Raw genomic sequence first — 16,398 nt, forward strand, 5'->3', positions numbered from 1 at the left:
TGTTTTTACTGTAAATCCCTAGTGGGCTGGATCCTAAGGACAAAAAGAACTACAAATAAATGTTAAATGACATTCAGTGATCTAATTGTTAGCAATAACACTGGTATTGGTTCCTCTGACACTATTTGATCTATGTAGTAGTATAAAGTAAATAAGTCATTATGTTAATGTCATTAAGAACCAAGATACATAAGAGAAAAACAGGTATAAGCACAAAATCAAAGAAATTAAGTAAAAATCCTTTAATGTTTAATTTGGATTGGGAATAGCAGTATCAATTCATAATTTCTTTTTCTTTTTCTAAAATTTATATCTTTCTGCCCTGACTGGTGTGGCCCAGTGGACTGAGTGCCAGCCTGCAAACTGAAAGGTCACTGGTTCCATTCCTAGGGTAGGACACATGCCTGGGTTTCAGGCCAGGTTCCCAGTTGGAGGTGTTCGAGAGGCAACCAACATCAATGTTACTCTCCTTCTCTTTCTCCCTCCCTTCCCCTCTCTCTAAAAACAAATAAATAAAATCTTTAAAAATTAATTAATTAAAATAAAAATTATATCTTTCCTAGCTCTGTACACTGAAAAACTGAAAAGAAATGACAACACAATAGCAATAAATACCCAGCATCCAGTTTGTAGTGATTATAATTTAAAATAAACAAACATACAGAACTCCTTAGGGAAATGGCTAATTTCAATTCTGAGGCTGGAAATGTAAAAGATGAGCCTGGAATATCATGTCCTATTAGAAATTAAGAACTACAAGAGTCATATTAAAGGCCCCCAAAACAACTTTTTAAGGGGTTTCCACTGGCCCGCGATTGAACAATTTGAGCATCAAAAAGCATAATGACTGCAAAGTAGTATTTATATTTATACATCAAATATTTTAAAACTCTAAGAGTTCATAATGATAAAAAAAATAAAACCTCAATGGTCACTTTTTGGAGGCTGCTAGGACACTAACTTATTAATCATAAAATTGGCAGTGAAAGGAAAAAAATTAAACATGTATCCTGTATGACTGTATTTCAGAGCTTCTAGAATTGATGAGAAAGTACTTCATTATAAAAGAATTCAAGCTCTGAAAGTATGACAGAATTGGAAAATCACTATTCATGAAGGAATGGTCTGGATTATAGAAATGCTTTAATATCCTGATCTAAGTGGAATATGTAAATATTCACCAAGCAGTTCACTTAATTTTTGTGCATTTTATTGTAGGTAAAGTATATCTCAATTTAATTATTTTACCTCAGTTAACAAAAAAAATCACCATTGTGCCTTCCAATGAGGTGTAATAGGAAGTACACAGCACCCTATGCAATATCATCGCCAAAAAATTGAACCTGAATCTGACCAGGGCTCGACATGTAACTGGCACCTTACAGAAAATAAAAGGGACAGAAGAACATGTGAAATGATACCGACAGTATACAACCAGATAAACTTAGAATATGGCATATTCTACAGGACAAATGACATGGTTTCTTCTATGAATTAATGATATAAAAGAGAAAAGAAATGGGGAAGGAAGGGTTATATATTAGACTTAAGAGACATATTAACCAAAACAATACCTAGACTTTGGGTCCTGATTCAAGCAAACTAAGTGTAAAAAAGCCATTTTTTAAAAAGATTATTTACTTATTTTTAGACAGAAGAGAAGGAAGAGAGAGGGGGAGAGAAACATCAGTGTGTGGTTGCCTTTGATGTGCCGCCCACTGGGGACCTGGCCTGCAACCTAGGAGTGCACCGGACTGGGAATGGAACCAGAAACCCCTCCCCCTCCGTTCGCAGGCTGGTGCTCAATCCGCTGAGCCACACCAGACAGGGCGTAAAAAAGCCATTTTTGAGACAATCAGGAAAATCTGAACACAGACTGCGTATTAGATGATATTGCGGAATTAGTTTTACTACGTGTGATAATGGTATTGTGTTCTTAAAGTCTGTATCCTCATAGATACTTAAGTATTTATGGATGGAATTAGTTGACTTAGTTTAAAATTCTCCAGAGGAAAATACGGAGGGGAAAAAAATGAAACAAGAAAGCCAAAGCAGTAATCTGTTGAAGCTGAGTGATAGACAAACTGGGACTCATGAAACTGTTCTATTTTTGTGTATGTTATTCAGCTATTAAGTTATTAAGCTCCAAACTCACCCTTCTTATACGTGACCTTTTTTGATACTGGGGTGAGAGTCCGCCATCCGCTCTGCTTGTAGGGGGCGCTAGAGGGAGATTGCACGGCTTGGGGAGGACTGAGGAGATTAAACTTTCTCTATCCTGTTGCTTTCTAGCAGCTTCCGTCTTCAGTCAGCGTCGGCTCCGCAGTAGCTCTTCGCCGTCACACCAGCACCGGTTCCGGCCTGCAACTGAATCCAGTTTGGCCTTTTCCAACATTCACAGAGCCAGTCTCATTGTAACCCCATCAGAAACACCAGCATGAGGTGAGCAGTGCCCTCTTTTCTGCAATCTGGGGTCCAGCCCCCATGGAGCCCTTCCTTGAAGGCTCTAAATTGTAATAATTATATTCTCTTTACTTTTACCAGAGCCCTGGGGGTAATAGCTCCTTCTTGCAATTACTTTATTCTACCTTACCATTCTTTTCACCACTGGAGTTACCAACTTTATGCCCACTTAACATTTTCTTATATTAAATTATGTCTGTTTGAATAGCTAATGTACTTTTGGACTCCTGGCTGAGGGCTGCTTCTGGGGGTTCATTCCCCAGCATTTCTGGGCAGCCCCATGGGTGGCGAAGGCAACTACAACAGTATGGCTAGCTCTGATGGCAAGAGAAGCCCTCAGGCAAAGTAATGGAGAGCTAGCAATATGTGCTCTGCTAGAAACGGGGTTGCGGGGGGAGGGGGGGCATGACAGTATTTTTGCTACACAGCCAAATGCCCTTTATAAAAAATTAATTTCTAGTTACACAAGCAGTCATTGTCCTTGAATGACATTTAGTTACTATACGTAAGAGTAAGGTCCTCTCAAATCACCATCCCGGATCCTGATTCCCTTCTTTTCCTTCCTCCCCAGAGGTAACAACTGTTATCATTTATATGTTCCATTCTACATACACGCTCACTAAAACACATGGCATTATTTTGTAGATTTTTTTTGTTTTTATTTAATAGCATACACATCTTTTTGCAATTTGCTTTTTCTCACTAAAACAATTTGTCTTGGAAGTCATTCCATATTGGGACACATAGATCCACCTCATTTTTAAGTGCTGCGTAATATTCCCTAGTGTGAATGTGCTGTTATTTATTTCACTGTTGCCCTATGTTCCCTATTAAACTTCTATGATTAATATCTATGTCCCTATGTCTTTGTACCTGTTTAGGAGTGTTTCTCTAGGGTACATACAGAGTAGCAGAAATGCTGGATCAGAGAGAATGCATGTTTCATTCATTCATTCATTCATTTATTTATATGTCACTGGGATGAATAACATGTTTGATTTTTTAAATATATATTTTTATTCCTATCCTCCCACTCCCTCCCCTTTAGCAACTATCAGCTTATTCTCCATGACTGGTTCTATTTTGTTTATTCATTTATCTTGTTTTTTTTAAGATTCCACATATAAGTGAGATCACATAGTATTTGTCTTTGTGTGTCTCACTTATTTCACTTAGCATAATACCCTCTAGGTCCATCCATGTTGTTGCAAATGGCAAGATTGCATCCTTTTTTATGGCTGAGCAATATTCCATTATATACTCATTATATACATCTTTATCCCTTCATCCATCTGTGGATACCTAGGTTGCTTCCATATCTTGGCTATTGTAAATAATGCTGCAATGAACATAGGGGTGCATATATCTTTTTGAATTAGTGTTTTTGTTTTCTTTGGATAAATATCCAGAAGTGGAATTGCTGGATCATATGGCAGCTTTATTTTTAATTTTTTGAGGAACCTCCATTACTGTTTTCCATAGTGGCTGTACCAATTCACAATCTCACCAACAGTGCATGAGGGTTCCCTTTTCTCCACATCCTCACCTACACTTGTTGTTTGTTGATTTGTTGGTGACAGCCATTCTGACAGGTGTGAGGTGCCATCTCATTGTGGTTTTAATTTGCATTTCCCTGATGATTGGTGATGTTGAGCATCTTTTCATATGTCTCTTGGTTTATTTAGGTCCTCTGCCCATTTTTAAATGAGATTATTTATGTTTTTGGTGTTAAGTTGTACGAATTCTTTATATAGTTTGGATATTAACCCCTTATTGGGTGTATCATTTGTGAATATGTTCTCCCATTCAGTAAGTTGTCTTTTCATTTAGTTGAAGGCTGTGCAAAACTTTTTTAGTTTGATGTAGTCCTGTGTGTTTATTTTTGCTTTGTTTCCCTTGCTCAAGGAGGTATATTAAAAAAGCTATTCCTAAGAGTGTTGTCAATGAGTTTACTGCCTGTTTTCTTCTAGGAGTTTTATGGTTTCAGGTCTAACAGTTAAGTCTTTAATCTATTTTCAGTTTATTTTTGTATATGGTGTAAGAAAGTGGTTCAATTTCATATTTTTTCATGCATGTCTCTGTCCAGTTTCACCAATACCATTTATTGAAGTAACTGTCTTTACCCTATTGTATATCTTTGCCTCCTTTGTCATATATATTAATTGACCATATAAGTAAGGATTTATTTCTGGGCTTTCTATTCTATTCCATTGACTTATATATCTGTTTTAATGTTAGTACCATAGTGTTTTGATTATTTGTAACTTTGTATTATAGTTTGATTTCAGGGAGAACGATACCTCTCACTTTGTCTTCCTCAAGATTTATTTGGCTATTCGGGGTCTTTTGTGGTTCTATATAAATTTTAGAATTGGTTCTAATTCTGAGAAGAATCCCATAGGTAATTTAATAGGGATTGCATTGAATCTGTATATTATTTTATGTATTAAGGATATTTTAACAATATTAATCCTTGCAATCCATGAACAAGGTATATCTTTCCATTTATTTGCAGCTTGTTCAATTTCTTCTTTAAGTTAAATTAATTGGGGTGACATTGGTTAATAAAATTATAGGTTTCAGGTGTATAATTTTATAGTAGATCATCTGTATACTGTATTGTGTCTTCACCACGCAAAGGCCAGTATCCTTCCATCAGCATTTATTCCCCCTATGCCTTCTTCTATTTCCTCCCAGCAACCGCCTCCCACCTCACTGCCCTTTCAATGTCTTATAGTTTTCAGAGTATATCTTTCACCTCTTTGGTTAAATTATTTTTAAGATTTTATTTATTTATTTTTAGAGAGGGGAAGGGAAGGAGGAAGAGAAGGAGAGAAACATCAGTGTATGGTTCCCTCTCACACGCCCCTTACTGGGGACCTGGCCCTCAACCCAGGCATGTGCCCTGACTGGGAATCGAACCTGTGACCCTTTGGTTCATAGGCTGGCACCCAGTCCACTGAGCCACACCAGTCAGAGCTCTTTCTTTAAATTTTGATGCAATTGTAAATAGGATTGTTTTCTTAATTTTTTCTTCTGATCTTTTGTTACTGATAAATAGAAATGCAACAGATGTCTGTATATTGAGTCTGTATCCTGCAACTTTACTGAGTCATTTTATTAGTTCTAATAGTTTTTTTGGTGGAGTCTTTAGGGTTTTCTATGTATAGTATGTCAACTGCAAATAATGTGTTTTACTTCTTTTCCAATTTGGATGCCTTTTATTTCTTTGTCTTGTCTGATTGCTGGGACTAGGAGAATGCATATTTTGAAGCTAGCATTAGATGTTAAAAATATGTCCTCCAAAATGTAATTCCAATTTATAAGCTTTGATAATGTGACTTATAAAAAATATAAATTTGATCTTCATCCCCGTTTCACAGAGCTCCTAAAACCCTTGGAATTTCCAAAGTCACAGACCAACAGAGGTGTCTTTTGTTATGTTAATGATATGACTTTTGTAAAAAAACGTAGGAATGGGAACTCTTTGGCAGTGTAACCAACCTGGTGATGAGAGTTGGAACTTTCAGTCCCAGCCCCCTGGCTTTTGGGGAGGGGAGGGGAGGGGAGCTGGAGATTGACTCAATTGCCAGTGGCCAATGAGTTAATCAATCATGCTTATGTAATGAAGCTTCCATAAAACCTCCATAAAAGGCCAGGCGTCAGAGAGCTTGAAGGCTGGTGAACATGTGGAGATTTGTGGAGACTGGTGCTCCTGGAGAGGGCATGGAAGCTGCTCGCCCTTTCCCCACACCTTGCCCTATGCATCTCTTCCATCTGGCTGTTCCTGACTCATATTCTTTTATAATAAACCGGTAATCTAGTAAGTAAATGTTTTTCCAAGTTCTGTGAGCCAATCTAGCAAATTAATTTAATCCAAGGCGGGGGTCGCAGGAACCTAGCCAGTTGGTCAGAAGCGTGGTTAAACAGCCTAGGCTTGCGACTGTGTCTGAAGTGAGGGTTCAGGGTCTGGGGCAGTTTTGTAGGACTGAACTCTTAATCTGTGGTATTTGATGCAAGATCCAGGTAGATACTGTTAGAATTGAGTTGAGTTGAATTCTTAAACATCTTGCTGGTGTCTGAGTATTGCTTGGTGTTGTGTGGGTAGCCTCCCCGTCTCCCACATACTTTGGAGTTGGGTTCTGGAATGCAAAAGGGTTTGTGTCAGTGAAATAGAAGTTGCTAGAATGGCCCTGGCTCACCAAAACATGTAGTTGGGGAAGAGAAAGGATGAAGGGGAGGCGGACGAAGAGCCTTGATTCCTGGGTGGCCACATGGTCACCCATGGTGTGGAGGGAGCAGCAACTGTTTTGCAATATTACTAAAGAGGGCTCCAACCCTCAGGGAGCTGATTTACTGGATGCATACAGAAATGCAAACTAATACGAAAAAGGCGAAATATTCAATCTCCTCCCCCCCCCGGTTATTGTTATCTGTAATAGCTGAACTAAAAGTAGAGAATGCTGGGTCGAACTTTGATACTAGACCAAGCTCAGATTTTACTGAGTCAAGAGTTTCGGCCACTAGCCTCAAAGCCAGCCTCAAGTAAAAACAACGTGGGGGAAGGGTAAAACCCAAAAAAACTGAAACCAAAGGGGGTAGGTAGATCAGTATCACCAGCTTCCTGAGGAAACTAGCTGCTGAAATGGGTTGTGAGAGTAACTAATTTCCGAGCTGAGTCTTTGGTTTTGAATGTTGTCGAGTGGGAGAATGTGTTTGGGTTGATACAGGACCTACAGCTGACTATTGAACAATTGCAGATGGTTATAAGTGATTGAGACACAGAAGAGGGTTATTTCCTGGAATACATAGACAGCTTGGTGAACTGGATAAAAGACCACTGGAAGGCCTCTTTGCCCAGAGAAGGGGGGACTGTCCAGCTCCCCCTATAAATGCCAAGTGGAACAGCCCAAATGAAGCCACTGATAATGCTTCGTTTGTGAGCTGTGTGGGACTGACTTTATAATAACTGGGATATTCACCTGCCAAATATGCCCATTATTCAGGTCATAGCAAATGCTGTGGTGAAGAAGACCACTTTCACATGGGCACCAATATAACCTTATGCTGCAAAATGGAAAAACAATTTGGGAAGCCTCATGGAATTTGCTCTCTTCACCTTTCCCTCAGGGGCCTTACAGATGCTAATAGAAACATTAGGTTAATTAACAAGAGAATGGGAATAGGTTGAGGGAAAGAGTCTAAGGACTCTTCCTAATTAGGTGGAAACTTTTAAAAGGTTAGAAAGAAATGAAGGTGAATAAAGCAAATCTTGGTACAGGCAAAAAGGAAGCAGAAAAGAGAGTTACAGGACTCATCCCAAGGATGGAACTCCTTAGATGGTTATTAAGAAATGGGATGAATAAAGTAGATGTTGATGTTAAAAAACAGGTTTTAATACAGGACTACTTAAGGTTGGGCGGGCCAAAGGGCCCCCAATTAAGTCTGCTCTATTTATCCCATGTGGAGACATTTTAAAAGTTAGAAAGGAAAAAATTGCAATGAGAAACCTGAGTAGCAATCTGTTGGGACAACAATTAAGTGTATTAATCAAGGTAAAGATTGACAAAAGGGCCAGGGTCCTTTGTCTTGACCCCTCACTGGGAACCTAAAGCAATTGCACAGGATAGTGTAAAGTGATGGGGGGGGGGCGGGCGGAGAAGAGATATTCCCAGGGCTCCCTGACATGAGAGTCCCACTGAACTGTGGCACCAAAACCCTTTGGTGAAGCCCTTCCTTGGGGTACAACTAGATTGAGAGAAAGTTTAAAAAATGTAATGGTAGGTAGGATTACAAAAATCTAAGCAGGTATGATGTAAAGAAGTTGTGTCAACTTTATCTGAATTTTTTGTGGGAATGGATATTATGTCTGGTTTAAAAACACTTCCCATACCTAGTTTTGTAAAATCAAAATCTGTTGATGAAGTCCTAATGGAGGCTACAGAGGAGTGTTAGGGTTGGTGGAAAGAAGGTAAAAATGTTTGTAGGAGAATTGGGATGTTTGAACATGCTTTATGTGAAGTGGTTGCATCTTTTTTAAAAAAATTGAGACATATATTGACATACAACACTAATTTCAGGTGTACAACATAATGATTTGACATTTGTGTATATTGGGAAATGCATCTTTCTTTATCTGATTGTATTATGGGGATCGGCTTATATCTGACTTGAGGAATGTTTACCTTACCTAGTATTTTAAAACAGAGGCATGTAAACCCGCCCTTCAAGCAGTATTAATTGGATATGCTAAATGGGAACAAGTAAGATTGCTAGAGCCCACACAGTGTAGGATAAAAGCTGGAGTGCTGGTGGAGTGCAGATTTTCTGCAGCAGTCCCTTATGGAGCTTGAATTGGGGTTTATGGCAACAGCCTGTGAGTGCCTCCCAGTTATGATTACTGGTCCTTTTGGACTAGAGAATCCCCATTTGAGGGGTGTTTACTACCTTGTTATTGGAAATTATTAATTGAAGTTACCCCTATTACAGAAGGACATAATGTGATCTTAAAACCTAAAGTAGCCATAATGTCTAGGATGATGTTGGAAAAGTGGATGGCAGTGCCCAGAACAGCACCATAATGATGTGGAAATGGTTTATACAGGACTGTGCTGCCTGGGGAATGCAAGGAGGAGATATTCACTAGTAGGGAGCCTCTTTTTCCCTAGGACTGACTCTGGATCCATGTGGGAAGCTGCTGAATTCTATTTTCACTTGGACAGTACCCTATAAATGACTTTTGACTGACAAATAGCTGCTTGGCTTGTGGATAGCAGTTCCAAGGTAAATGGACAACAACCTATTTAGAAGGCCACCACTCTGATTGAAGAAGGTAAAAACAGATCAGCCTGGTGGTCTGAATTGCATGCTTTTCCCAGCAGTTACGGAAGACCTGAATGGTGGTAAAAGCCCATTAGGGTTTTTACTGACCTATGGTCAGGCAGGAAAACAGTGGAAACCTGGCCCAGTAAAGGGATGCCCGTGTAGGGCATGGCCCAATGGGTATTTGAGAGGTGCATTAAAGTAGGACATGTTGATGCCCATCAGAAGAACTCTTCCAGATTTGGAAGGTGACTGGAATCCACAACCAGCTATACCTGGGTGCTCCCTTAGGATAGCCAGCTAGCTCCATGAAGTAGCAGGCATTGGGGTCTGGAACAATGCAGAGATGGGGCTGATTCTAGCTATATTCCTCTTGTACTGTCTGAGGCATGAAATGTTAGTAAGAACTGTTCTGTCAGCAAAAGAGAGTGCAAAATGGCTGTGACAGATTCCCTGGGAAGAAGGCCCTGAACATAGCTGGCAAGTCAGACTGATGCTGGTATCCCTGAGGGGCTTACAGATGGGTCCTGACAATAGTAGACACCAACTCTAGACTGTGCTTTGCTTACCTGGTGGTAGATCCATATGATCTGAGAGCTGTCACAGACCTGAACAGAAGATACTGCACCAGTTTGGATGGCCCACCAAGGAATATACTTTGCCTACGGGTTGCAGAGATATCCTCCTCAGAGTAATAGTTTGATAGAGAATTGGAATGGGCAGATAAAACAGTGGTTGTCTAAAACTAGGAGATAAAAGCATGAAGGCCTGGCTTACAAACCTTCATGAGTGTCTGCTCACACTCAACATGAACATGAGTTGGGGCTAAAGGAATGTTTGTACTGGATAGATTTTTCTTTTATTTGGTGGATCTGGAGAAGTGGGGGTAGGAAAGGTGCTGGTATTCTTTCTTATCCACATCAACTTTTTTCCCCCTACTTGATGCAATAGTAGCAGGACCAGGGCTGCCACTATAAGGGCTGGAAACAGGGATGATTTCTAAGCAAGAAACACTGTAACTGTGTTTTTAATCCTTTTTTTTTAAAGATTTTATTTATTTATTTTTAGAGAGGGAAGGGAGAGAGAGAGAGAGAAACATCAATGTGCGGCTGCTGGGGGTCATGGCCTGCAACCTAGGCATGTGCCCTGACTGGGAATCGAACCTGCGATGCCTGGTTCGCAGCCCGCACTCAATCCACTGAGCTACACCAGCCAGGGCTGTGTTTTTAATCTTTGTGTCAGAATTCCTATGGGACAGGAAGAGTGTGCTGTACCCCATCTGGATAAATTGGGGCTAACAGTGAATGCACCTCTATTGCCTGGTGGTAAAGACAGCCCACTCATTGATTCTGCACCTGTGTGACCTTACTCTAATATGAACAGGGGTGCACTGAGGAAGTAGCACTTGCTAGACTAGTATTGCAGCCTGCAATCTAGGCCAGTAGAGTGGCCAAACCTAATGTCCCTTCCAGAGGTGGAAAAGTTTGGGCATAAAGGGAGAGAGGGAAAAATAGTAGCTGAGGGTAAGGGATGAATAAATGAGGTATGTAATGGGAGAAATCCAATATTATATTAACATCTCAAAAGAGGCTCAGAGCTGGAGATAATATTGTCTCATAACTCTATTATACCAGATGCCTGAAAAGATTAAGCCATATATTACTGAGACCACTCTTTTAGAACGTGACAAGATCAAATGGAAACCTGCAAACCTGGGTGGCCTCACCCTGGGAAATATTTTTTATATGATACGAAGCTGGACTCTGGGTACTTATTAACGACTGAATGAGATTCTAGTAATGTGCGAGTATCCTTTGACTTTTGTCATTGTTTTGCTATTTAAGGGATCAGTGTTTCAAGACCAGGGGCTAGACTGTGATATTGTGATTTATAGGAAATATATATTTGGTCTTTGGTCTTTGTCCCTCTTTATGGCAAAGAGTTCCTAAAACCCTTGGAATGTCCTAAGTGACTAATGCAACTGAGGTGTCTTTTGTTGTTAATGAGGTGGCTTGCTGTGGGCCTAAGGATGGAGGTTGGTTGCCAGGGGTTGGAACTCTTATTTCCATCCCTTCCCCTCCTCCAGGGGAGAGGGGGAAAGGGCTGCAGGTTGAATCAATCATGAATTGCAAATCATTAATCAGTCGTGACTATGTAATGAAGCCTTCATAAAATCCTAAAAGGGCAAGCTTCTGAGCCCTTCTGAGCTTCTGAGTTGGTGAATGTGAGATTTGGGGAGAGTAGCCCTCCTGGAGAAGGCATGGAAGTTTTATGCCCTTGTCCCACACCTTGCCCTTTGCATCTCTTCCATGTGGCTGTTCCTGAGTCATATAATTTTATAATAAACTGGTAACTAGTAAGTGAAATATTTCTTTTTTCTTCAATGTGTGTGTATATATAAAATCTTTATTATATTTTTCCATTATCATTTAGTCCCCTTATATCCCCTCCCCCCAGCAATCACCACACTGTTGTCCATGCCCATGAGTCCTTTTTCCTCTTTCCTCAATCCCTCAATCCCTCCACCCCCTAACCTCCCCCCACTGGCTGTCATCTGTTTTCCATCTATGAGTCTCTCTTTTGCTTGTTAGTTCAGTTTGTTCATTAGATTAGATTCACATATGAGTGAAATCATATGGTATTTGTCTTTTTCTGACTGGGTTATTTCACTTAGCATAATACCCCTCTAGGTCCATTCAAGTTGTTGCAAATGGCAAGATTTCATTATTTTTTATGGCTGAGTAATTCTTCATTGTATATATGTACCACATCTTTTCTTTTCAATTGATTTTAGATAGAGGGGAAGGGAGGGAGGGAGAGAGAGAGAAACATCAGAAACATCAATCAGTTGCCTCCTGCATGTGCCCCAATGAGGGACCGAATCAGCAACCCCTGAATCTGCAACCCCTCATTTATGGAATGACGTTCCAACCAGCTAGGGCCCACGTTTTCTTTATCCATTCATATATATAGGTTGTTTCCATATCTTGGCTATTGTAAATAATGCAGCTAATGAATGTAGGGATAAATATATCTTTTTGAATAATGTTTTGTATTTCTTCAGATAAATACCCACAAGTAGAATTGCTAGGTCACATGGTAGTTCTATTTTTAATTTTTTGAGAAACCTCCATACTGTGTTCCATAGTGACTACACCAATCTGCATTCCCACTAACAGTGCATGAGGGTTCCCCTTTTGCCACATCCTCACCAATACTTGTTTGTTGATCTATTGATGATAGCTACTCTGACTGGTGTGAGGTAATATCTCTTTGGGGTTTTAATTTCTATTTCTCTGAATGATTAGTGATGTTGAGTATCTTTTCATATGTCTGTTGTCCTCTTGGGAGAAATGTCTGTTCAGGTCCTCATCCCATTTTTTAATCATACTGGGGTTTTTTGTTGTTTGTTTTTGTTTTTTTGGTATTAAGTTGTATGAGTTCTTTAAGTTTGGATATTAACTCCTTATTGAATATCTTCTCCCATTCAGTTAGGTTGTCTTCTCATTCTGTTGATGGTTTAACTGAGTAGTCTTAAAGTGCCTTTGTGTCAAGTAATCAAGCAGTCTCTAGGCCGTAGCATGGTTGGCTGACACTATTGTGGCTGTTAGGCTGGTAAGAAATAATGAGGCCAAATAAATTTAGATGGCATAATACTTACAACATAAGCAAGGTCAGCATGGTGTCAGCTCCCCATGTCCCTAGTCCCACAGGGTAACATTGAACATGAGGCAAATGACAGACCACCAGAATAAGTCCCTCTCCTATAGAGAAACCTGTTCTAAACCACACCCAAGCAGTTTTATAGGCAGCCACAAAAGCCAGCAGCTGTACCCTAGCAGAGCAGTCAGTAGAGAAGGGGGAAAGGGTTGCCCTCCTCCAAACCAGGGAGAGGAATGAGAAATGGCCTTATGGCAGTCTCCCACAAGATAGGGATGAGAAACTTCCGTGCAGCTCCCTACCCTTATCTCCCCTTGTTCTGGGAGGAATCATAGAGCATTTTGCCAAGAGTCGGGTCAGACTGCAGACAGCAAGCCCTTTCTTATGTGATCTACAGGGAGTTGTGCAAGGTCATCAACATATCATAATTGAGTTTTTCTCCTGTACTTTGTTATGCAAAGCCTTTTTCAGTCTTTTATTATTTGGAATATAGAAGCAGTCAGCTTTTCTAACCCTGTATCCCCAAATTTCATTTCTGCCTTTGAACCAGCCAATTACTACTTGAGCTTTCCTTTTTCTTGCAATACTTTGCTGAAGACAGTGAGTAAATGACCAGACAATGACCAGAGCCATGATCATTGTAGCGAGCTGCAAGAGGAGAAAAGCATATAGGACTATAATTGGAAGGTTTACATGGGCAGACTTAAAGCAGCACATGAAATTTGTTCTCATATTCCATTGCTTATAATTTCATTATATGGCCATACCTAATGGCAGGGGAGGCTGGGAAGTGTGTGCCCAGGACAAAATGGAAACCATGGGTTAGGTGAGTAGCCAGCAATCTCTGCCACAGGGTGCTGTGGAATAGTGTATTGGCAGTGCAGTGGTTGGGAAGTGGCTGAATTCAGGATTTATATTGAAGGTAGAGATACCAGAATTTGTTGACACCAAAGTTTTTGGCTGAGTAATTGGAAGAATAGCATTGCCACATACTGAGATGGTAAAGATTATCAAGAACTCAGTTTTAGGTATGTGTTTTTTGAAGTGCTTGTTAGCATCCATGTGGAGACATTAAATAAGCAATTGTATACACATATTTAGAGTTCAAAAATCGGTCAGGGCTGAAAATATAAATTTGGGGGCCCTCAAAACATAGATGGTATTTAAAGCCATTGGATGACACTAACTGCATATATCTAATAATGCTAAATTCATTTTTAATGCAAAGTACATTTTTCACATCTTCATTTTTTAAAGATTTTATTTATTTATTTTTAGAAAGAGGTTAAGGGAGGGAGGGAGAAAGTGAGAAAGCAAGGAAGCGGGAGAGAAACATCGATGTGAGACAGAAACATTGACTCGTTGCCTCTCCTGTATCCCCAATCAGGGACCTGGCCTGCAACCCAGGCATATGCCCTGACCTGGAATTGATGTATGTTACACCTTTTGTAATTGCCCCACATTTCTTGGATATTCTGTTTTGTGTTTTTCATTATTTTTTTTTCCTGACTGTATTTCAGTTTTGTAAGTTTCTGTTAACATATATTTAAGCTCATTTACTCTTTTCTTAGCCATGTCCAGTCTACTGATGACCTCATCAAAGTCATTCTTCACTTTTTTATTCTAGCATTTCCTTTTAACTCATATTGTTTCCAACTCTCTGCATACATTATTCATCTGTTCTTACATGTTGTTCACTTTTCCCATTAGAGCTCTTAGCATATTAATCATAAATTTTTAAAATTCCTGGTTGATTCTAATATCTCGGCCACATTTGAGTTTAGTTCTGATGCTCTTGTTTCTTCAAACGGTTTTTTGTCTTTTGGTATGCCTTGTAATTTTGGAATGAAAGCCAAACATGATGTATTGGGGGAAAGGAACTGTAGTAAATGGCCCTTCAGTAATGTGGAGGTAACATGTGGGGGAGGGGAAGCATCCTATAGTCCTGTGAGTGATTAGGTCTCAGTCTTCTAATTTGCCTGGTTCCCTGCGCTGACTGGTGACCTTGACAAGACCTTCTCACCCTTCTCCATCCTCTTTTTAAGGTGAGACAGGATGGCTAGAGGAGGCTGGAGTTGAGGATTTATTTCCCTTCCCCCATGTGGAAGGATAGAAGGTTAGCCCCCCTACCCTGTCTCTGGTAATACACAAGGTGGTTAGGCACTGGTGGGAAAAAAAAAAAAGTCTCCCTTGAGGTCCCATACTTGTTAAGGAGAACTGAATGTTCTGAGCAATTTCAAAAAAGTTACTTTCCCTTTCCCTTCTGAGAAGCTGGAAGGGATTTTTCTCCAGCCTTTACTTTGAAAACCTGGTGGAGCTCCTGGAGGTAAAACTTACAGAATTACCTCCACTCTCCTAGAACTGCCTCTCCACAACCTGCTGGAATTTTTACCCCTCTAGCTTGTCCACACTGAGCCTCTAGCAATTCATCAACTATAGCTTGTTTTTCTACCCTGGTATTGGCTCCAGCTGCAGTCTTCTGTTCCAAAGTTTCTGCTCTGGTAAGCTGTGATTCTTTGTATTTGCCTGTCTCTTCAATTTTGGGGGGTAGCAGTTAGCAGGTAGCAGAAAATTGAGTGACCTCGATTTTCTGATGAATCTAACAGGAGTTGTTGATATTCAATCTGTTTGACTTTTTTCTTGTGAGGATGGGAGTGATGACTTCCAAGATCCTAACACGTTGGACCGGAAACTGGAAGTCAGCATTTTCTTATAATAGAAAAGATTTTAAAACATACCAAATGTGCATCAGTAAAGGGCTGGCTATCCAAATTATGCTGCTTGCACCCAATGGAATACGATGCAATCAAAAAAGTCAGCTCTAGATGTCTTGAGGGAAGGATCTGCAAGATATTTTAAGTGAAAAAATGAAAGGTGCAGAAACTAAATAGCATGCTAACATTTGCTGAATGTTTTTTGAAGTGAACGTTTTTAAAAAGGATATGTATACACACCTATTTTTTCAAAATAAATAAAGAAAATGCAATTTTAAAAGAATAGTATAAATTATACTATATTTAGTATAAATCATTGCATTTTAGCATTATGGGGGTTATTTTTACTTATTTCTCAATTTCGCAAACTTTAATTTGGTTGCATTATTTCTATAGCTTTTTAAAAAAGGACTCTTTATACAAAAAAATCTGGAAGGAAATATACAAAAACGATAGTGGTCATTGGTTTTGGTGATGGAAGAAAGAAAAATTTTTCTTCTGTTTGTTAGACATTTTGTGATGTTATCTTACATTCACAATAATGTTGTTTTGTTTGTGACACACATGGAAGTTTTAAGCTTCTGATGTCCATGTTAGGCAAACTAAGTGAAAAGCCCTTTTACAAAATGGTGCTTGGACCAGGTCTGCTTCTTTTGGTTATACCACCTGTTATACTACCATTTCTAGCACACATTTATAAAGCCATCATAAATCACTATTTTGATATATAATCTCATGT

The 16,398-nt window shown here is 39.6% G+C and overlaps 1 protein-coding gene across 1 annotated transcript in view; it reads left to right on the plus strand.

The window, feature by feature from the left end:
* Nucleotides 1-2,339: 2,339 nt before the first annotated feature.
* USP9X (ubiquitin specific peptidase 9 X-linked) overlaps nucleotides 2,340-16,398 on the plus strand; it is a 131,142-nt gene continuing 117,083 nt past the window's right edge. Inside the window, exon 1 of the mRNA XM_036016409.1 lies at nucleotides 2,340-2,442. The gene's annotated coding sequence lies outside the window, so the exon portion shown is untranslated. The remainder of the gene's footprint in view (nucleotides 2,443-16,398) is intronic.

The sequence above is a fragment of the Phyllostomus discolor genome, chromosome X (assembly GCF_004126475.2).
Source record: "Phyllostomus discolor isolate MPI-MPIP mPhyDis1 chromosome X, mPhyDis1.pri.v3, whole genome shotgun sequence".
Lineage (NCBI taxonomy): Eukaryota > Metazoa > Chordata > Mammalia > Chiroptera > Phyllostomidae > Phyllostomus > Phyllostomus discolor.